Source organism: Chiloscyllium plagiosum, unplaced genomic scaffold (genome assembly GCF_037043375.1).
Source record: "Chiloscyllium plagiosum isolate Xiang-an unplaced genomic scaffold, Cpla_swu_hap1 HiC_scaffold_10, whole genome shotgun sequence".
In the NCBI taxonomy this organism is placed as follows: Eukaryota; Metazoa; Chordata; class Chondrichthyes; order Orectolobiformes; family Hemiscylliidae; genus Chiloscyllium; species Chiloscyllium plagiosum.
The window spans coordinates 36128911-36152054 of NW_028270148.1; the positions used below are offsets into that span (position 1 = coordinate 36128911).

Consider the following 23144-nt stretch of genomic DNA (forward strand, 5'->3'; position numbering starts at 1 on the left):
AGGAAAACACCCGGGTGGCCAGTGACAAACACTGCCCTTCACATCAAAGGGCAGTGCTGTGTGATCAAAACAGTGAAGGGGAGGGTCAGACACTCCTGTTTATTTTTTTTTCTCTCATTAACCCCCACTCTACCGCCTAACTGCGGTAGTGCTTATTTGACACTCCTGTTTTTTTTTCTTCTCTTTTGTATTAACCCCCACACTACCACCTAAGTGCGGTAGTGCTTATTTTTTCCCCAACACCCATGGTGTGTGTGTGCAGGTGTGAGACACAGTGAAAGACACAAAGTGCACCAATCTTTATTCAAATTCCACCACCAGGAAGATAGGCAAACACCCGGGTGGCCAGTGACAAACACTGCCCTTCACATCAAAGGGCAGTGTTGTGTGATCAAAACAGTGAAGGGGAGGGTCAGGCACTCCTGTTTATCTTTTTCTTCTTTTTACCACCTAAGTGCGGGAGTGCTTATTTTATCCCCAGCACCCATGGTGTGTGTGTGCAGGTGTGAGACACAGTGAAAGACACAAAGTGCACGAATCTTATCTCTTGTTTATTTTTTTTAAATTTTTTTTATTTTTAAATTTAACCCCCACGTTACCACCGAACTGCTGTAGTGCTTATTTTTCCCCAGCACCCATGGTGTGTGTGTGTAGGTGTGAGACACAAGGTGCACAAATGTTTATTCAATTTCCACCACCAGGAAGATAGGAAAACACCCGGATGGCCAGTGACAAACACTGCCCTTCACATCAAAGTGCAGTGCTGTGTGATCAAAACAGTGAAGGGGAGGGTCAGGCACTCCTGTTTATTTTTTTTTTCCGGGCTCTAACGTACCTCTTTATTCTTTTTTTTTGGACTAAATCAAAATAGAGTTGGACACTCCCCTTTTTCCACTTTTTTTTCTCTTTTTTTTTTCTTTTTTCTCTTTTTTTTTTTATTAGCACCCATGGTGTGTGTGTGCAGGTGTGAGACACAGTGAAAGACACAAAGTGCACCAATCTTTATTCAAACTCCACCACCAGGAAGATAGGAAAACACCCGGGTGGCCAGTGACAAACACTGCCCTCCACATCAAAGGGCAGTGCTGTGTGATCAAAACAGTGAAGGGGAGGGTCAGGCACTCCTGTTTATTTATTTATTTTTTTAATTTTTTTTTCCTTTTTCTTCTTTTTTTTCTTCCCTTTAACCCCCACACTACCACCTAGGTGCGGTAGTGCTTATTTTATCCCCAGCACCCATGGTGTGTGTGTGCAGGTGTGAGACACAGTGAAAGACACAAAGTGCACCAATCTTTATTCAATTTCCACCACCAGGAAGATAGGAAAACACCCGGGTGGCCAGTGACAAACACTGCCCTTCACATCAAAGGGCAGTGCTGTGTGATCAAAACAGTGAAGGGGAGGGTCAGGCACTCCTGTTTTTTTTTTCACAGTGGAAGACACAAAGTGCACCAATCTTTATTCAATTTCCACCACCAGGAAGATAGGAAAACACCCGGGTGGCCAGTGACAAACACTGCCCTTCACATCAAAACAGTGAAGGGGAGGGTCAGGTACTCCTGTTTATTTCTTTTTTTTTACAAAACAGTTTACAAAAAACATTGACAGCTGTACACAAAAGACAGCAATTTTACAAGGGAGAGGAGCAGCAAAGCTAGGCCCCGAACCCTACCGTTCAACCATTTTACAGGGAGAGGAGGACAAACCTCAAATCCCAGTTCCACATATGACAAGACAGTGACAATGACATTTGTACATTAGACAATACCGTTACATACAAAAGTGCAGACAATACAGACCCAGCAAGCCCCCGCCCCTCCCACCTTCCGCACTCCTGTTTATTTTTTTTTTATTTTATTAAACAAATTACAAAACAGTTTACAAAAAACATTGACAGCTGTACACAAAAGACAGCAGTTTTACAAGGGAGAGGAGCAGCAAAGCTAGGCCCCGAACCCTACCGTTCAACCATTTTACAGGGAGAGGAGGACAAACCTCAAATCCCAGTTCCACATATGACAAGACAGTGACAATGACATTTGTACATTAGACAATACCGTTACATACAAAAGTGCAGACAATACAGACCCAGCAAGCCCCCGCCCCTCCCACCTTCCGCACTCCTGTTTATTTTTATTTTTTATTTTTATTTTATTAAACAAATTACAAAACAGTTTACAAAAAAAACATTGACAGCTGTACACAAAAGACAGCAATTTTACAAGGGAAAAGAGCAGCAAAGCTAGGCCCTGAACCCTACCGTTCAACCAATTTACAGGGAGAGGAGGACAAACCTCAAATCCCAGTTCGACATATGACAAGACAGTGACAATGACATTTGTACATTAGACAATACCGTTACATACAAAAGTGCAGACAATACAGACCCAGCAAGCCCCCGCCCCTCCCACCTTCCGCACTCCTGTTTATATCTGTGAGCCAGGGCTTCCTGATTGGACCAGATTAACAGCCCCAATTATTGAACTCATGTTCTTTAATGGTATATAAAGAGGTTGAGTAGAAATTGAGGGGGAGGATGAAAGATCATCAGGGACACAGCGACAGTAACACAAAAGGGAGCATGAAGAATAGATGGTGATAGTGTGTCTCAGGCAGAGCCTAAGTCACTCACAAGAATGCAAATTTGAAACCTTAGCATCTTCACTCCAAAGTGAACTCTGTAATAATGAAATGCAATGGCTGACAGCACATGCAGAGTGGGCAGAGTAAACTACTGTTTCTTGGGGAAGGGGCACATAGGAAAGTTGTTTGAATGTGAGGCCCTGCTAGAGGAATTGCAGTAACCATGCATATTCTGATTCTGTAATGCCACTGATCTGGTATCAAATCTGACTTCATCAGCAGGCATTCATTATCTAAGAATGCAGATTAAAAATTATGGCCTGAACAATTATAAGCATGACATTGCTTGTGCGGATTGCCTCTCTGTCATGCCAGCTTAGCAAATGACATCAAACATCTTTGGATGTAAAAGCCATCTCAGCGGCATCCTGCCAAAATACCCCTTCTCCAATGTCGCATGAACACTTTGGTTGTGCAAATTACCCTTAGATAATTTGACATAGCTCACACATTCTTGGAGACATGAGATTGATCTCCTTGTGAAATTACCATGACACACTATGTGAGGGCATAACTTGAGGTATTATTATGATTAACATGAAGGCACTGTTTGCTTTCTGAAATTCCCCACCCCAATTATCTACTCACACATTTGACATGGACATCATCCTGGCTGGGCTCCTTGTGCAATTGCTTCAAATGCAAAGATAATCGGGAAGAAGAGAACAATTACAATCTCATTAGCAACCTGAGCAAGAATAGTAACCTCCAGTGGTTGCTGCACAGACTCGAAAGGAAAAGCAGCAAGTCAAGATCTGCCCTTGCCTACCCCCTGCCGACTCCAATACACATATTCTGACCACCACCCTCTGATTTTCCCTGTCCACACCACAAGCAGGCCGATTTAACTCTCCCTGCCCCAACCAATATCCTGGATTCCTGCCTATCACAAGCCCTTCAATTTTCTCCTCCCTTTGGCCCTAAACTTTCAACTCTGAGATTGGAAAATCATATTATTGCCACCCCACTACTCCCTACAATAGTCACTGAAAATCCAATCAATATTCCCAATTGCCCTTCCCTCCAGTTCAAAGTCCCCCCCCCCCCCTCGCGCCCACCAGTCATTCCATTTTTATTTCTGATTCCATTTTCTGGTTGTTCCATCAGTTATACACCCAACTTCTACACTTTTCACACTATTCAAGTTTCCCCCTTCCTGGTGACCAAATCCTCATCCCATTCTAACTTGTTAAAGAGGATATTGAAAGGAACTATATATAGAGAGATAAGTGAACCAAGTGGGCACGTATCTGGCAAGTGGAAAAATGTGAAATTGTCCATTTTGGATTAAAAAATAAGCATAATATCTAAATGGTGTGAAGTTGCAGAGGTCTGACATAAAGAGAGATCAGGGTGTCTTTGTGTATGAACCACAAAAGGTTAGTATACAGCAAAGTAATTTGGAGACTTAATAAGCTGTTATAGTTTATTTTGAGAGGAATTGAATGCAAAAGTAGAGAAGTCATGCTTTAATTATACATGGCATTGGAGAGACCACACCTGGAGTGCTGTGTATAGCATTGGCCTCCTTATTTAAGGGAGAATGTAAATTTGTTGAAATCAGTTCAGAAAAGGTTTAATAGACTAATAACTAAAATGGACAGGTTGTCTTATGAAGGTTGAACAGGCAAGCCTCGTATCCACTGGAGTTTAGGAGATTAAGAGGTGACTTAATTGAAACACACAAAATCCTGAGAGGCCTTGACAGAGTACATGTTGAAGGTATATTACATCTTGCTGGAGGATCTAGAACTACCAATCAATGTTTAAAAGTAAAGGGTCACCCATTTATGATAGAGACAAGGAGATCGTGACTCATCTGATTACCCCATTTTCCTGCCTACCCCAGTGAACTTTCATCTCCTTTGCTCTGAACCTTTGTTTTAGAAAGATTCAAAGACCACCATTGACACTTGCACTGTCCCAGAGGAAGACAGTTCCTGACTCACAACTCTTTGGAGAAGAAGAGGTAGAAGGTATTCAAGATCATGAGGTCTGTACTGAGTAGATGAGGAGAAACTGGTATGAAACATTTTGGTTGGAAGATCAAGAACCTGAAGTCACCAATTGAAGGTAATTGCCAAAAGAAACATTAGTAACATGAGGAAAGACTTGTCCACGCTGAGTGGCTAGGATCTGGAATGCACTGCTTGAGGCATGCAAGAGGAAGTTGGATCATTATCTGTAAAGGCAGAATGTAAAAGGTTGAAGGGAGGAGAAATGGGTATTGCTTGAAGTGAAATGCTCCATCAGATGAGTCAGGCTGAATGGCCTTTTTCTGGGCTGTAATCATTCTGTTTATTTGATAAGGCTTTCTGCTATTTAAAGATTATTATTCTTGCATTCATATCCTCTGGGTCTTCAAATGTAATTTAAATTTGTCCATGTGCAGTTGATGATGTGTGAGATGTGATAACTAATAGAAAGATAGATCAATTAAAATAAATCAAAGATTGGCCTACGGTGTAAACATATTAAAACATAAATGTTGCATGTGGTTGGTTGAATAGGTAGCCATAAGAACTGCTTGTTAATCTATCAAGTGGGGGATTTTCCAAAATTGCTTGCTCTTTCAAAATGAATAGTGAGACCTGCAAAGTGGGTGGCACAGTGGCACAGTGGTTAGCACTGTTGCCTCACAGCGCCTGAGACCCGGGTTCAATTCCTGCCTCAGGCGACTGACTGTGTGGAGTTTGCACCCGGGTCTGCGTGGGTTTCCTCCGGGTGCTCCTGTTTCCTGCCACAGTCCAAAAATGTGCAGGTCAGGTGAATTGGCCACGCTAAATTGCCCGTAGTGTTAGGTAAGGGGTAAATGTAGGGGAAGGGGTCTGGGTGGTTTGCGCTTCACCAGGTTGGTGTGGACTTGTTGGGCCGAAGGGCCTGTTTCCACACTGTAAGTAATCTAATCTAACCTATAGAGAATAAGGTGAACAAAGTTTTATGAAATTATCATTTTAAAGAAATAGATTGGTAAAAATATGATATCAATCTTTAAAAAATAAAAACAAGAATGGTCCAAAGATAAGAGAAATAATAAGGTTGAGAGAGTTGAGAAAAAAATTTAGTCAGAACGTGTTTTACAATTTTATCTAAAAATAAGTTTTGATTCAGCATAATTTCACTATAACACAATGTTGATTGTATTGGCAACAGCCTCATTAATTGAACATTACTGAGTGACAATTTGATGAAATGGTAAACAAGTACTTACAGCCTAAAACTTAAGTTACTTAAAAGCCAACTCAACTGAAACATCTGCATTCCCAGCGTGATTCAAATTGAGTTTTATCCAAAAGAATTGTGATGTGTTCTCTGCGTCATAAGGCATTATTTCAAATTGACTGAAAACCTTACAAAATGATGGCAATTCGAGACATAACTTTTTTTATTCACTCATGGGATATAAGCATCACTGGCTGGGATGGCATTTATTGGCTGGCCCTAATTGTCCTCGAGGAGTTGGTGGTGAGCTGCCTTCTTGAACCTCTGCAGTCCATGTGCTGTAGGTTGGCCCACAATGCCCTTAGGGAGGGAATTCCAAGATTTTGACCCAGCAACAGTGAAGGAACTGCAGTATATTTCCAAGTCAGGATGATGAGTGGCTTGGAGGGCAACTTGCAGGTGGTCATGTTCCCAGGTGTCTGCTGTCCTTGTTCCTTCTCGGTGGAAGTGGTCATGAGTTTGGAAAGTCGCTAGCTAAAGATCTTTGGTGAATTTCTGCGGTGCATCTTGTAGATAGTACACACTGGTGCTATTGAGTATCAGTGGTGAAGGGAGTGGATGCTTGTGGATGTGGTACCAATCAAGTGGGTTGCTTTGTCTTGAGTCATATCAAGCTTCTTGAGTATTGTTGGAGTTGTACCTATACAGGCAAGTGAGTATTCCATTACTGTCCTGATTTTTGTCCTGTAGCTGGTGGACAGGCTTTGGGGAGTCGGAGGTGAGTTACTTTCGACAGTATTCCTAGCCTGTGACCTGGTCTTGTAACCATTGTGTTTATGTGGCGACACCAGTTGCGTTTCTGGACAATGCTAACCCTCAGGATGTTGATAGTAGAGGATTCAGTGATGGTAACATTGTTGAATGTCAGTGGGCAGTGGGTAGATTGTCTCTTATTGGAGATGGTCATTACCTGGCATTTGTGTGGTGCAGTTGTGGGTGGCATGATGGCTCAATGGTTAGTACTATTGCCTCAAAATGCCAGAGTCTCGGGTTTGATTCCAGGCTCAGACGACTGTCTGTGTGGAGTTTGCACATTCTCCCCATGTCCGCGTGGGTTTCCTCCAGGTGTTCTGGTTTCCTCCCACAGACCAAAGACATACAGCTTACGTGGAGTGGCCATGCTACATTGCTTTTTAGTGTCAAGGGAGGTGCAGGTTCAATGGATTAGTCATGGTAAATGCAGGGCTAAGGGGATAATGGGTCTGGATAGGATGATTTTCAGAGGATTGGTATGGACCTGATGGTCCAAATGGCCTGTTTCTACACTGTAGGATTTCTATGATTCTATGAGTATTGTTGCCTGCCACTTGTCAGTCCAGGTCTGGATATCCTCCAGATCTTGTTGTATTTGAACATGGGCGGCTTCAGTATCCGTAGCGTTGTGAATGGTGCTGAACATTGTGTAATCATCAGCGAGCATCAGCATTTCTGATCTTATGATGGAGGGAAGGTCATTGATGAAGCAGCAGGAGGTGATTGGGCCTCAAGCATTACCCTGAGGAACCCCTGTAAAGATATCCTGAAGCTGAGATGATTGATTTCCAATAACCACAAGCATCTTCCCAACTGCCAGGTATAAATCAGGGGAGAGTTTGCTCCATGATAGTCATTGATTCCAGTTATGCTAGGGGGCTTCGGTGCCACTTTTGGTCGAATGCAGCTTTGATGTCAAAGGCTGTCACCTTCACCTCACCTCTGGAATTCAGCTCTTAAGTCCATGTTTGAACCAGGGCTGTAATGAGATCAAAAACTGAGTTGTCCTGCCAGAGTCCAAACTGGACATCACTGAGCAGTTTATTCTGAGTAGATGCTACTTGATAGCACTGTTGATGACACCTTCCATCAGTTTACTGATGATTGAGTGTAGACTAATGTGGCAGTAATTGGCTAGGTTGGATTTCTCCTGCTTTTTGTGTACAGAACATACGTGGGCAATTTTGCACATTGCTGGATAGAGGCCAGTGATGTAACTACTGGAAGAGCTTGGCTAGGAAAATGACAAGTTCTGGAGCACATCTTCAGTACTTTTGCCAAAATGTTATCCATAGTTTTTGCATTATCCAGTGTCTCCAACCCTTTCTTGATATCACATGGAGTGAATTGAAGTGGCTGAAAACTGGAATCTGTAATTTTGTGATTTTTGAGAAGGTTTGTAGCTCAGGTTGAGGTTCAGGTTGTAAGTTTGCTCACTGAGCTGGTAGGTTTGTTCTCAGACGTTTCATCACCATACTAGGTAACATCATCAGTGAGCCTCCATTGAAGTGTTCTGTCGCGCTTTCTATTTATCTTTCTTGGTCTAGTAAGGTGGATGATATAATATCTGGTTCTTTTTCTCAGAGGTTGGTAAGTGCAGTCCAAATCAATGTGTTTATTGATGGAGTTCCAGTTTGAATGCCAGGCCTCTAGGAATTTCCATGCATGTGTCTGTGTAGCCTGTCCTTAGATGGATGTGTTGTCCTAGTCAAAGTAGTGTCCTTCTTCGTCTGTGTGTAAGGACTACCAGTGATAGCTGGTCATGTCTTTTGGTGGCTAGTTGGTGCTCATGTATCCTGGTGGCTAGCTTTCTGCCTGTCTGTCCAATGTAGTGTTTGTTACAGTCCTTGCAGGGTATTTTCTGAGACAAAGAACCGAAATTATATCACCTTAACAGACCAACACACATAAACGGAAAGCAGGACAGAACACCAGCACTTCAACGGAAGCTCACCAATGGATCATCCACTTGGCAGTTACAGAATCAAACAGTTATACAGCACAGAAATGACCCTTCAGCCCAAATGAAGTGCCAGAGGAAGTGGTAAAGACAGGTACACAGTTACAACATTTCAAAGACATTTCGACAGGTACAACAATAGGAAAGGTTTAGAGGGATAAGGGCCAGATGCAGGCAAATGGGGCTAGTTTAGTTTGGAAAAGCTGGTCGGCATGGACAAGTTGGACTGAAGAGTCTGTTATCATGCTGTATGACTCTATGATTCTATATCTCCATATTTACTAGTTCTGACCAATGATTGCTGTGAATGCTTTAGTCTTATCTTTTGCACTGATGTGTTGCACTCTTCCATCATTGGGAGTGGGGATATTTGTGGAGCCCATCACCATTCATGACTGACGTGGCAGGAATGCAGAGCTTAGATCTAACCCTTTGGTTTTGGGATCATTTATCTATCTAGCTCTGTCTATCATTTGCTGCTTATGCTGTTTGGCATGCAAGTAGTCCTGTTTGGTGGCTTCATCAGGTTGAAACTCATTTTTAGGTATGCCAAGTACTGCTCCTGACATGCCTTCCCGCAATTTCCTTTGAAACACGTTGATCACCTGGCTTGATGGTGATGATTGAGTGGGGAATATGCCAAGCTGTGACACTGTGGACAGTGTGGGAGCATAATTCTACTACTGTTGATGGAACGCAGCATCTTATGGGTGCCCAGTCTTGGGTTGCTAGATCTGTTTGAAGTCTGTCCCATTTAACATAGTGATAGTGCCACACAACACGATATAAGGTATTCTCAATGTGAAAGCAGGACTTTGTCTCCACAAGGACTGTGCGGTGGTCACTCTTATTGATACTGTCATGAACAGATGCATCTGCAGCCAGCAGATTGGTAAAGATGAGGTCAAGTATGTTTCTCCCTCATGTTGGTTCCCTCACCACCTACTGCTGACCCAGTCTAGCAGCAATGTCCGTTGGGACCTAAGCAGCTTGATCAGTATTTCTACACGTGTGCTACCATTGATAGTGCACATAGAAATCCCCATCTAAAGCTCATTTTGTGCCCTTGCAACCCTCAGTGCTTCCTCCAAGTGTTATTCAACATGGAGGAATACTGATTCATCAGCTGAGGGAGGACAGTATGTGGTAATCAGCATGAAGTTTCCTTGCCCATCTTTACTTTCAGGCTTCATTGGGTCCAGAGTCAATGTTGAGGACTCCCAGGGGAACTCCCTCCAGGCTGTATACCACTGTGCCACCACTTGCTGGGTCTGTACGGCTGGTGGGATAGAACATTCCTGGGACATTGTCCATGAGGTATTATTCCATGACTATAACTATATCAGAGACAGCTTCCCAAATTTGGAACTAGTCCCCAATAGCACATAGTATGTTGTACTTATGTTAATATGATCTCTATCTTGATTGATGGATATTGCAAGAATATATTGACTAATCAATCTGAAACATTCTTTTAACCTTCCATGTAGTCTAGTTTCTGATGGAACCTTCGCAGTTAACATCAGTTAAGGACATCCTGAGAATGTGATAGGATTAGATAGACAAAGGAGATACCCAAAAATTAGTAAGAGTGCAACATGAATATTCAGTTTGTTGAAATGAAAGTTTGCCTCACTTCAGCAGAAAACTAAAACAACCCTTGCAGATATTTACTTCATGATCTTGTTCAATGTCCTAAACATTTTGAACATCTGCAAGAACTAAATTTTAATAGCAGACACTGTCTTGACCTTGGATCATGAAAATGGGCTGAGTAATAGAAAACAGGGATAATGGTCAATGGATAATTTTTGGGCTGGAGGAGAGTTTGTACTAGAGTTCCCCAAGGATCGACATTGAGACCCTTGCTTTTCCCGATATATGTTAATGATATGGATATGCAGCAGACAATTTCAACGTTTGCAGGTGGCAATAAACATGGAATAATTGTAAACTGTGAGAAGAACTCTGGAAGGACATTGACAAATTCGTTGAGTAGGCAGATAGGTGGCAGCTGAGATTCAGTGCAGAGAAGTGAGAGATGATGCACTTTGGTTGGAAGAACACCGAAAACCAGCACAAAATAGGGGGTACAGGAGTAAAGGGACCTGGGTTTATATGTAGAGGTGGCAGGACAGGTAGAGCGGTAAATAAAGCATGCAGAATAATGTTGAACTTGTATCCAACACTTATTAGACCTCACCTGGCATCTTTTGTACAGGTGTGGCCAACACATTATAGGAAAGATGCAAATACATTGACAAAGTGTAGAAATGATTTACTAGAATGATTCCAGGGATGAGAAACTTCAGTTATAAGGATAGATTGAAGAATTTGGAACGGTTCTTCCTGGAGAAAAGAAGGGTGAGAGGAGATCTCATTGAGATTTATTAAATCATCAACAGGCTGTATAGAATCGATAGGGTGAAGCCTGTTCTGCTTGTAAAAGAGGCGGAATAGATTTAATTTGCTAACGAAGGAAGGGTGATGTGAGAAAGACTTTTCCACACAATGAGTTGTTAGATTATGGGATGTACTGCCTCTGTGGTGGAGGCAAGTTCAATTGAGTCCTTCAAGAGAGCACTAGACTTTTTTTGCATTGTAATGATGTGAAGGAACGTTGGGAAAACAGAAGAGATTGGCACTAAGCTCTTCGGATGCTGCCTGACCTGCTGTGCTTTTCCAGCACCACTCTGATCTAAACTAAGTAATAAAGTCAGTACAGGCTCATTGGGCCAAATGGCCTCTTTCTGCACCTCAATGATTCAGTGATTCTGTATCGATTTCCCTTGTCGTTTAGAGATTTAAGGATGCTGGTTGTCACAACCAAATAATTCACATGATCAATTCTTGCTTATCTTCCAGGACTTTGACCTCCCTCACTCCATGTTTTTAAGTTTCTTGTTCACTTCCAGGACACTGCAATCCAAACAAATCTATAGCACCGGCACTAATAGTTCCTCTTCAATGAACAGATACTTCAGTCTGCCCCAGCAACACTACTGACCTTAACTCTTCCAGTGCTTAGATGAATCAATGTTGGAAATGTGCCAATGAAAGGGGCCTTGGAAATTCCCGTAGGTCCTTATCCTGCTTTCAGCAACACAAACTCCCCCATTTCCACTGCCAATGGAAAATTGGCTTCACAATATTGACTTAAGATGATTAACCTAGCAAATATGGGAGGTTAATTTTCTTGCAGGGCTCTGGTGGTGTTCAGGATTTACCCTATAGAAAATAATGTTCCAATTTACCCTTTGTTCTGGAGACAGGGAGAATAGTGCAAAGTAATCAAATACGCAATTCAATTTCTCCCTTGACAGACTACATTCTGAGGAATAGAAAAGTTCATTGAACTTTGTGAATTCATTCTTTGTTTTGGGAAGATGAACTATTATATCTTTGTCAATTTCCCTAATTCCAGGGAGATTTGAATTTCTTCAGTGAATGTGTCAGGAGTTGACAATTTCTGTCCCTGTGTTACAAGTAGGATATTCTAATATTTTTCATAGTTGTTTTAACTTTCTCTGTAGGTTACATATGAAACTCAAGATGGTTCACTTTGAGGCCTTTTGGAGTATGGAAAGATGTAATGGAGTTAAATATGTTTCTCAAATTTTAATACCTACTTTTCTGAAGTTATTCCATTTGATTCCTTGATTAATAAGTTAAAAATTGCAAATCTACAATTATATGGCATGATTTCACTTAAAAATTTGGTTTAGAGTGTTTGTTTTGTGTTGGCTTTTATTGTTGCATTGTGCCATGCTGTGTCTAAGAGAAGGTCAGTCTCAGTGATTGAGAGAAGGTAAAATTAAAAGTAAAATTTGTTACTGTTGGTGAATAAAGAAACACAGTTGCATTTGATGTTGAGAATTGATTTTACACATGGATCCGTCTGCAGGAACAGGATGGCTATGAAGCAGTCAGAAATTGACTAAGCTGCCAGTTCCCCTTCTCTGTTTCTTCCTTTTCCTCATATTGCTTGCCCTCAGGTGCTCAAGTATAGCTGGTAGCTAGGACTGATGGTGAGGTTGAGTAGCCTGCAGTTCACTGCTATGAATCTTCTGAAGACTGCAGGTCTCTTCTGGAGCTGTCCAGTCAATAGAAGGATTGATTCAGCACACCCACTTGTGCAGGTGTTTTGTTTTGTTTTGTCATATCTGATTTATCTCATTGCCAGACATGTTTTTGTCAGTTGCAGACCAACATAGCTGTGCCATCTGTGATTAGCCCATGTTTTAGTTCAGTGCTCAAATGCAGCACAGACGTTGGAATGCTGCACAATCTTCACGATTTGCTATATATGGTTGCACATGAATTGGACTGTGAGGGAGTGGAGCTACATTTTGGTTCCATTATGGGTCGGGGTTGACATACAACATTGTACACTATGTACACAATATGTACATAGCATGTTGTGTATACTTTGTAGTAGCACTTCATAGTAGTCTGTAATCCTGGTGAAGCTGCATGTTTGTTTCATTTGATTCTCTGTGGCAAGAGATAATCAAACATAGCTGTAATTGACTTGACACCCTCATTGCCCTATCTCACATGAGAATGTGTAGTTAATTGCAAAATTTTGCAAATATCTGCCATTCTAGCTTGGAAGGAACCTAACACAGTAAAGTTCTTCTCCACAGTCACTGTCACAAAAACTGATAATGCTGTCCTTAAATTGCTTGGGGTTGCTGTGTTAGCTCAGACACTTGTTTCTGGGAGTAAGCCCTTTCTGAAGTGCAGACATCTCATGTATTGATCCTTCACGAAGTTCAGGGAAGAGAATTGCTTCTTGAAAACATTGGGATGACTGGCCTCCTGTTGAGAACACTCCTCAGCCAGAAGTTTGTCATGCACTGTGTGCCCTCTGTTCACTCTTCAAGGAAATGCTTCTTAGTGAACCCATGTTTGACCATGTTGGTTTGTGCATAAGCCTTCAAATCATCATAAAATCACATACCCTGTAAACATTTACAGCCGTAAACAACAGTCAAAAGTACTACACCATAATTGAATCAAAGCAACAACCAAAATGAATTGATAACCAGCTAGTTTAGGTCTATTTAATATCATTATGAGTTGTTCTCCTTGCTGCTGACCATGTTTTCAGCTCTGCAAGATTAAGAAAGCGTGTTAATTGAAACAGTGAGATCCAAGACAGCAGCTTATCATGTCCATTTCTCTCTCCACAGGTGCTGCCAGACGTGTTGAGTTTCCCTATCATTTTCTGTATTTCTTTCAGATTTCCAGCCTCCACAGGATTTTACATTTCTGAGCTGCTTCATCTGTACACATCAATGGCCATTCACCGGACATCATTATGATGTCCAGCATGATTTACTTACAAACATTTGTGTGCACCACACTATTTGGAGCACTAAATTGATGGGACTCTTGATGTCGAAAATACTGACACAAATAAAATCAATTTCCTGATCTACATCTCCATTTATTTGTTCCATCACTTCCTTTGTATAGCAAATGTTGCTCCAACTAGCTTGAGCTTATATTTGTCTTTTACTGTCCCATGGTAACATGAGGCTAAATCTTTAAAATGGCACCAGTAACATATTTCTTTTCGGCAACCTCACACCACCATCATTGCTGATGATGGCAGTGTCTGGTTTCAGCAGTCAAATGAATAATTAATACACTGACTCACTTGTAAGTGCTAAAGGTATTACTGCTGACAGCCTTCCACCATCTTGCTGTGCAGCTGTTCATACATGTATAGATGAATATACACAGCAAGTGCCTTCAAAAAAAAATGTTTTCTTATTTAACACATAATTAACACACACTGGTGATACTCATCTGTCTTGTTTGTGAATTTTATGTTTCTATTAATTATGTGCTGTTTTTCACTGTTTGGTCATGATTATAATGGAAATGGCAATTCAAATTAATGATGTACAATAAGACAAGAATTGGACTGATAGGCTATAATTTGTACAATATCCTGCGATATGTACAACATAGTAGACAGGACATTTGAGCAGCATATTAATTCTAACATTTAGCATGATGTTAAGTTTATTTTCACCAGTGGACTGAAAATGTCAGCTTAAACAATTAGTAGAGTGGACAGAAAGGAGTAAAATTCAATTAACTTCAATCAAACTGATAATCCTGAAGAATAGCAAAGTGTAGACAAGAGGAGATTAAAGTGCATCTGGATAGCTACACAATACAGACCCGCGGAGAGAATTTGAAGATGGGACCTGAAGCACGATCGGAGATAAGAGTGTTGGGTCAGTTCTCTGAAATAATCTGTCATCTACCCATCTTGCCAGAGCTGGGTGAAATTCAGCAACAGCTACCTGCCCAGCATTGTGGCTGGCAGACTGGAATCATTAAGATAACTACCACCATAAAATAAATAATTCAAACCGAAATTTATAAATTAAATCATGTCATTTATGAACGAAAACCAAGTATTCAACCTTGGGCATTCTCTTGTGTGAGCATCTACATAAGCAGAATTTCCCCTCTGATGTGGTGTCAGCAATGGCAAGCAAGATGGGAAAATATGAAGAGAATGAAAAATAAGAATCTCACATTAAGAAAGATTTTTGTGATTTTCCTCTGAAGCCTTAAATGATGATTTTAGAATCTCGCTGTTGAGTGGCTTTATTTCCATGCCACCTTATTACTAGTATTTGCATCTCATTAAAGCTCTGACTCACCTTTTGTTGTATGCTACTTCCAGTTCGCCACTCCTTCCTGAGACTGTAGATGGCACAAGATATAAATCAGAGCAAGGACCTGGGGACTGCAGCTTAGCAAATGCTTCCAACTGCTTCTTCACAATGATGCCTCTGTGTGCTCCATGACTGTAATCCTCCTTGAGACTTTGTCCACAGAGGTAAGAATTGGCAAGCCACCACCTCACTACACTGTTATGCCTGCTCTCAGTTCAACTCACACCACTTCAGCCCATCAAATTTTATTTTGACGATGAAGGACACCTAAAATTTGCGAGGTCACTTTGCAAGCAGGAATACACATATATCTGCACAGGATGCATCTTATGGTACATGGCTTGATTTCTTAGTGTTTACTCACTTTTTGTTTACTTGGAGGCTGCTGTAGTGCACTGCACAATGCTGCTGATTGTTTTCTTAGCAGATACTCACTGACTTTAGCCCTGACTTACAGGCTGCCAGCTAATGTGAATTGCATTACTATTTAACAGACAGGGACTGGCAGGCAGCTTGCAACAGTAGGGAGCAGTTAAGGGGATGGACCTCTAAAGTAGTTGTCTCGGGATCAGTCCTGGCCCCACATGCTAATGAGCATAGAAATAGTGGAATTGGGGATTGAAAACGTGGCTGGGCAGTAGGAGGTTGAGCATTAGATCTCTGGCACATAGGGACTCTTTCTATGGAATATGGGACTTGTATAAACTGAAGAGGACCAGAGTAGATATCCTTGCAGGGAGTTTTGTTAGTTTTGGTGGGTAGACCTTAAAGGAGAGTGATAGGGATATGAGAACCTGAGGGGAAGTGGAGGCAGAAATTGAACAAGAGGAACCAAAGGTTAAAACGTTTACAGGATAGGAATGTATTGAAAGGTGTGTGTGTGTATATATATAAAAACAATGAGTATGTTGATTGTGCACGATCCAACAGGTTTCCCATGCACCAAGCATTTCGTAATACTTGCAACTTTCTTTTTTATGGAGCCTTTTCAAAACATGACGTGATATTTAAATATGGTATTCATTGACCTTGACAGCTTGTGTGAGGTCATTGAACTTCTTATGGCACTATACGCAGATCATCAGGATTTGATCCCTTGCATTGAACTCCATGGCTATCTTGAAGCTGTTGTCTCACATGCTGTGCTATTCTTCAGTGCTTTCCAGGTCAGACCCATTTATTGAATGACTGCCAGTACCTGCTTCAGATGCAGTGCACCTCCCCAATAAGTTTAGCTTGAAGCAAAATGCAGGCTCACTTTAAATGGTGAAGCCCTCCTGAAGAAGGGCTCATGCCCGAAACGTCGATTCTCCTGCTCCTTGGATGCTGCCTGACCTGCTGCGCTTTTCCAGCAACACATTTTCAGCTCACTTTAAATGGTGCTTTCCGTTCAAAATATGGTCCTCTTATTGGCTTACAGCCAACCAACAGAGCAGTTAACACTGATTGGATGCAGAAATTATTGAAATGAACCGGCTGCATGACGTTGGCATCCAGCCAGCATGACAATTGACTGTTATGAGTTAATCATGCACCATGATCCCTGTGCTGTTTGATGGGGACCAAGGAATTTAGCTGCCAAGGAGTTTAGGGAATACGTTGTGTTCACAGTAGCTTGCAAGTACAGTGCTTTTGACAATTTTGCCTTAAAGGCTGAATGAATCATGCCACCTTCAGCACTGAATGCTAAAGAACAGATCAATTGCTGAAACTCTCTGCCAGTGGTTTTCAGTACAGATTTCAACTTCAATAAAAATAATTTATTGTGGGCTGAAACTGGGGACTTCTGAAGAATTGGCCAGGGTGTCAATCCAGCTTTCATTGATGAAGTCATTGATTCCATTCATGTGGGCTGGATTATTTCATTCTATTGTGCTTTTTCTTTCAAATTGAAGAGCACAGTAAATATGCATTTCACATTTTGGTAGGATTCCTACCGTGAACCAGCTGACCTTTCCAAATAAAAAAATTGCATTCCCTCAGATTTCATTCAATTTATCTGTGACCATACCAATGAATTCATAATGTTTCATTATAAAGGCTTTCAGCAACATTTGGGGGAAACAATGAAATATCAAGATGTTATCCGGAAGTCAAAGTAAATCCTTTGCTTTCATAGTACATCACTTCAGTTTGGGTTGCCGATTCAGCAGCGGAACATGACTACCACAAGACTTAATTGTCAACTGGGGAGGTAAAAATACAGGAGCTCTGCAGGTAAGGATTTCTGCCATGATAGATTTCTGGAGATGCTGCAGCATGCTCCCACATGGTTCCCTTGTCTCATTGTTGTTTGCTGTGTCTTTTACAAGGTAGCTGTCTGGGAAGGATTGGAAATGAGATTTTGGGAAGAGGGTGGGCAACCTCAACATCCATCTTCTGAAGAACAGCATTCGTCAGACTCCTCATATTGGCCGAATAGAAAAATTAAATAGAGATCCTCAGTTGTACTTTTTCCCCACTTTATTGAAATATTAGGGGTGGTATGGTGGCTCAGTGGTCAGCACTGCTGCCTCACAGCACCAGGGTCCCAGGTTCGATTCCAACCTGGGGCGACTGTCTGTGTGGAGTTTGCACATTCTCCCCGTGTCTGCATGGGTTTTGTCCGGGTGCTGCAGTTTCCTCCAGCAGTCCAAAGTTGTGCAGGTTAGGTAAATTGGCCATGCTAAATTGACCATAGTGTTAGGTGCATTAATCAGAGGGGAAGTGGGTCTGTGTGGGTTACTCTTCGGAGAGTCGGTGTGGTTGGGCTGAAGGGCCTGTTTCCACACTGTAGGGAATCTGATCATTTAGAAACTTTGAGATCTGAAAAGTAGTGAATTGCAAATGTTGCTTCAACATGATAAGTGACTTATAATGGAATTATATGTTTATTGGAAGCTGTTTGGTTTGTACACTAGCAAATAAGAGCTAACTTATTCTCCTTCACAAGGATTGACAGTTGTTTAATGACCAACTAGTGACAAATAAGATTAGTGCAGTGTTATTAAATGTTGCTCATCAGCAGCATAAGTAGCATCAACTATAGTGCTGATGAGGAGCTCCAGATATCTGCTCCTACTCAATCCCAGTTATGATCCAGGCTTGTAGACAGTGGGTGCTACTTGGTCACTCACCACAGCAGAAGGCACAGGAGAAATAATAGTGATCAGTCACCTGTGGAGTGCACTTTATGTAAACCGAGCAACACATGGTTTGATTTTTGTGCTTTAGAGTGGTACAGTGGCTCAGTGGTTAGCACAGGTCCCAGGTTCGATTCTGGCCTTGAGCGGCTGTCTGTGTGGAGTTTGCACATTCTCCCTGTGTTTGTGTGGGTTTCCTCCAGGTACTCTGGTTGCCTCCCACAGTCCAAAGATGTGCAGGTCAGGTGGATTGGCCATGTTAAATTGCCCATAGTGTTAGGTGTATTAGTCAGAGGGAAATGGGTCTGGGTAGGTTACTGTTCGGAGGGTTGGTGTGGACTTGTTGGGCCAAAGGCCTGTTTCCATACTGTAGGGAATCTAATCTAATTTTCAGTGATCATTTTAATTTTGTCTTGCAGGGTATACAATAAGCTAACAGAACTGGAACAGAACAGATTGTTCTTGAGGTTGTCAAACCAATTCAGTCTCAAAATGAAACACAAAGATATGAATAAAAAAGGAAAAAGTTGATCCTGTAACTTAAAAGTGCTTCATCTAAGCAGAGCTAATAAATTGGTAGGGACATGCAAGATACTTAACATGTTGTTAAAAGCTGTAGATAGCTACCTGATGGGAGTTAATATCATATAGTCCTTTAATGCATCCTCTTCAATTGTTTTGTTATTCTGGAAGATACAGAAATAAAGTTAGTTGTTACCAAATCAATTTGGTTAGTTATTCAGGCATAACAGTAGGAACTACAAAATAGGGAGGAAGAGAAAGGAGGTCACTGAAAGAAATGATCTTCTCCATTAGTTGAATGATGAAATCACAGACAGAGAAAATCATTTGCAATTTTGATTATTTTACAGCAACACCTCTATCATGCCCCTTTCTGTCATGCAACTCATCCCTACACTGGTTGTAGACTTCATATTTATTTTGAGTCTCTATGCTGTCAGTTTTAATTAAATTCTCCAAATCATTTATCATTTGATTTAAGGAAAATATATTTTATTTCAAAGTAAACTGACAGAAAACATAAAATTTTAAATATCCTTTCAACTTTTTTGTAATTACTGGCATTAAAGTCAATATTAATTGTAAAATCACGTAGCGTTCTTGCTAATAGTAATCTGCTAATGCTTACCAATCCAAAACAAAATCATCAACCTTTCTATCAAATCAGAATATTCAACTGTGACCAACCTGAGGGAGCAGTCTCACAGAGGCACCTCTGAGAAGAAAAATAGAATATTTAATCAACTCAGTCCTGGCCTAGACAGAGATTGTTTTATCCATCCTCTAATGATATTCAGTCTGAAACTACCAAAGGAAATTGTCCACAAATGGAAAAAAATGCCTTTGGGTTAATGTTGTATATAGTCTGGGTAAAATATAAAGTAGATGGCCTTCTCCATTCCTGAGTAGACTACTCGGAACATTGTGGCCTCTGGTGTTTCTGAGTCTTATTATAACCTCTTAAAGCACTTCTGTTTGTTTTGTGCTCAAACCCCAGCTAATTTGACTAGGTTATAGTCTAAAATTAAAAACCACACAATGATTTCCTGAATGTTTTGCATGGTGTACTTGAGATAAGTTAAAAAGCATCATTCAGAAGAAGGAGAAATTATAAACAAAGGCTGTAGGCATCTCACAAAAGATCTTTCTCTAGTTCAGTTTAATGCCTGGAAGTAATGGTGCAAAGTGCTGCTTGAAACATCTCTCCGGATCTAATTGTCTGAGTATGTCCCCATGTAGTCTTCACCTTTCCCTTCTGCCGTCATCTTGCTTTGATTCTTTTGACAAGGTTAATTAGGTGATTGTAAATTGTCCTTGGATCACAATACTTGTTGTTGTATATTCATCGAAGCAATTATAGAAGTAATAAATATAAGTAGTACAGTAATTGTCAGTATGATGAATATGATTATTAGGGTTGTCATGCTTGAATGACTTTGAGTTAAATTGTGTTAAGTTGCATGATTTATGGTTCATGCAACTCTTTAAAGAGATTTTAGTAATTATTTTTGTATTAGAGGAAAAAGAGAAAGAGAAACGAAAAAGGAAGAGACAAAAGTCAAACACCAATGGAAAAGAAATTTAAAAAGTCAGAAATGAGAAAATGAAATGGAAAGTTGGAATGAATTTAAAAAACTCGAACTTGAAAAAGATAGGGAAATTAATTGACAAGAGTTGGCAGAGAAAAGCTTAGAGCAAAGACGTTCAGAAGCAGCAGTAGCTCAGAGGATAGTTCTGATATGAATGGAGAATTTAATCAAAAATCTATGTTTGGAGCCCAAGTTTACTGAGGATGAAATCTGAAAGTATTTCTCTTCATTTTAAAAGGTAGCTGGGCAGACAATGTGATCATAAGATGTTTGAATCTTAATGTTGCAGATTATTTTGACAAGAAGAGCTGTGATTATGTATGTAAGCTTGTTAGAAGAGCAATCTGTTGATCATGAAACTGTTAAAAAAGCTTATGAATGAACACATAAACAACTACAAGAAAGATATCTAATTAGACATTTGTAGAATTTGCAAGGAAAATAACATGCTATTGGATTGATAGTTTCAATTACTGAAGTTACAATGTCAAATTTCAAAGATCAGAGGATCAGCACTTCTGACAGATACCTATGATATACCATACAGACAATTACAGATGGAAAGATAGTCATGCGAAAATCTACAAGAATATTGTGGATGGAAGAGGTACTAGTTTTAGAGTATAGATAGAAAAACATCCAAGTAACAAAGGAGAAAAGCTGTAAGCAAAAAGTGATAGAACGAAAGTACCATGCTTCCATTGTAGTAAGACTGGACATAAAACCTTAAGATATAGGAGCAGAAATATCCCATTCAACCCATCAAGTATGTTCCATTATTCAATTAGATCATGGCTGTGTGATAATCCTCAACTCTACTTTCTTGCATTTTCCCTCTAACTCTTGCTTCCATTATATAAAAAAAACTGTCTAGCTCAGCCTTGAATATACTTAATGACCGAAGCTTTAACAGCCTCGTCATAAAGAATTCCATAGATTTACTACCATGTGAGATGTACGTGAAATCACATCAGGAACACCAATGCCAGCTACAAGACTCTGCTAAGCAAGAACGATAGTTTACTTCAGGGGATGAAGTTTGGTGTAAAAACCATGAGAATGGCCCTGGATGGGTATAAGGCTTTGTCGACGTAAGGTCAGTAACATTGACATATAAACTTTGGATAGGTGTGACAGTCCTCAACAAGCATGTGGACCATATGAAAGCTGTAAACATGCAATCGATGCAGGAGCAAAACATATCCAGCTTCCTGACAGCTAGGCATGAATCCAGAATCCAAGGGTTTCCCTCTCCATCAAGCATTAAAGATAACTTGGAATCTGAGATTGAAATAGTGCATGTCGCCGCGACATCTTTGCCACGTGAAGAAAAGAATAAAGGCTCAAGAGACAAGCTACTATGCGTTTCACACCACCCAAATCAGAAGTACAGTTGAAGGAACCTGACCTGGTGCTAAAGCACTTCCAGAGGAGCGACAAAATAATCAGGCCATTGTCCTCGGATTCAGAGGGAGAGGGATGAAGTGATTATAATGAGATCAGCCAGGTGAACCTCATAGAGCATGAGTTCCCTGATTGGGACTGTTAATCTGGTCCAATTGGGGAGCCCCGGCTGACAAATATAAACAGGAGTGCCAGAGGTTCTTTTACCTCATTGATTTTAACCCTACTGCGAATCCTCTTGCAAGGATGCCTGCCTTGAAGAATTTTTCCTCCTCTCCACGCTTCAGGCTCTCTGCCTTTATTCCTGATGAAGGGCTTTTGCCCGAAATGTCGATTTTGCTGCTCCTTGGATGCTGCCTGAACTGCTGTGCTCTTCCAGCACCACTAATCCAGAATGCCAGAGGTTCTGTTCACTCTGACAGCTGGCTCTGAAGGAACTAGATCAGTGTCAAAGACTCTCAATGTGCAAATACAGGGTGATTTGCTGACAGATACTGGCCTTTGTGAAGTTATTTCAGATACCTTATCAAACACCGTTTTAAAATATAGATATATTACATCCACAACTTCCCCTTTATCTAGCTTTCTTGTTACTTCCTCAAAGAATTCAGGTAATTTTGTCAGGTATGATTTTTCCTTCATGAAGCCATGCCGACTCTGCTTGATCGTATTGTATATTGTAAATACTCTGCTATTACATCCTTTATAAAAGACTCTAACATTTGCCCAAATACAGATATTAAGCTAACTGGCCCATAGTTACATATTTTTGGCCCATTCCCTATTAAATAGATATGTTACATTGGCAGTTTCCCAATCCTGTGGAACTTTTCCAGAATCCAAGGGTTCTTGGAAAATTACTGTTAATACCGCTACTATCATTGCAGCTACTTCCTTTAATAACCCAGTGAATCTCAGTGGATCCAAAGGATTTATTGATTTTTTTGCTTCATCAGTTTCCCTAGTAAAAGTCATTTGGATAAGGTCATGAATAAGAAAGATTTGAAGGGATATGGGTCAAACATAGGATGGAACTAGTTTAGCTTGGCAATATGATTGGGAACATAGTTGGACAGAAGGGTCTGTTACCATGCTGTGTGACTCTATGACTCTATAACTATATCACAGTCTGAACTCTGAATCTGCTGGAGAGGGGAACATATCTGCACTCCATGGTCCAGCTGTAGTGCTTAGGACCAAAGGATGGGAAACCCCGGTGCAACCC

General features: G+C 40.8%; 1 long non-coding RNA gene across 2 annotated transcripts in view; it reads left to right on the forward strand.

Annotated features, from left to right (window-relative positions):
- Positions 1-23144, forward strand: part of LOC122552744 (uncharacterized) — a 253619-nt gene that overhangs the window by 167196 nt on the left and 63279 nt on the right. For both annotated transcript variants that reach the window (XR_015758409.1, XR_015758410.1), the window contains exon 2: positions 15291-15446. This is a non-coding gene — a long non-coding RNA (uncharacterized LOC122552744). The remainder of the gene's footprint in view (positions 1-15290; positions 15447-23144) is intronic.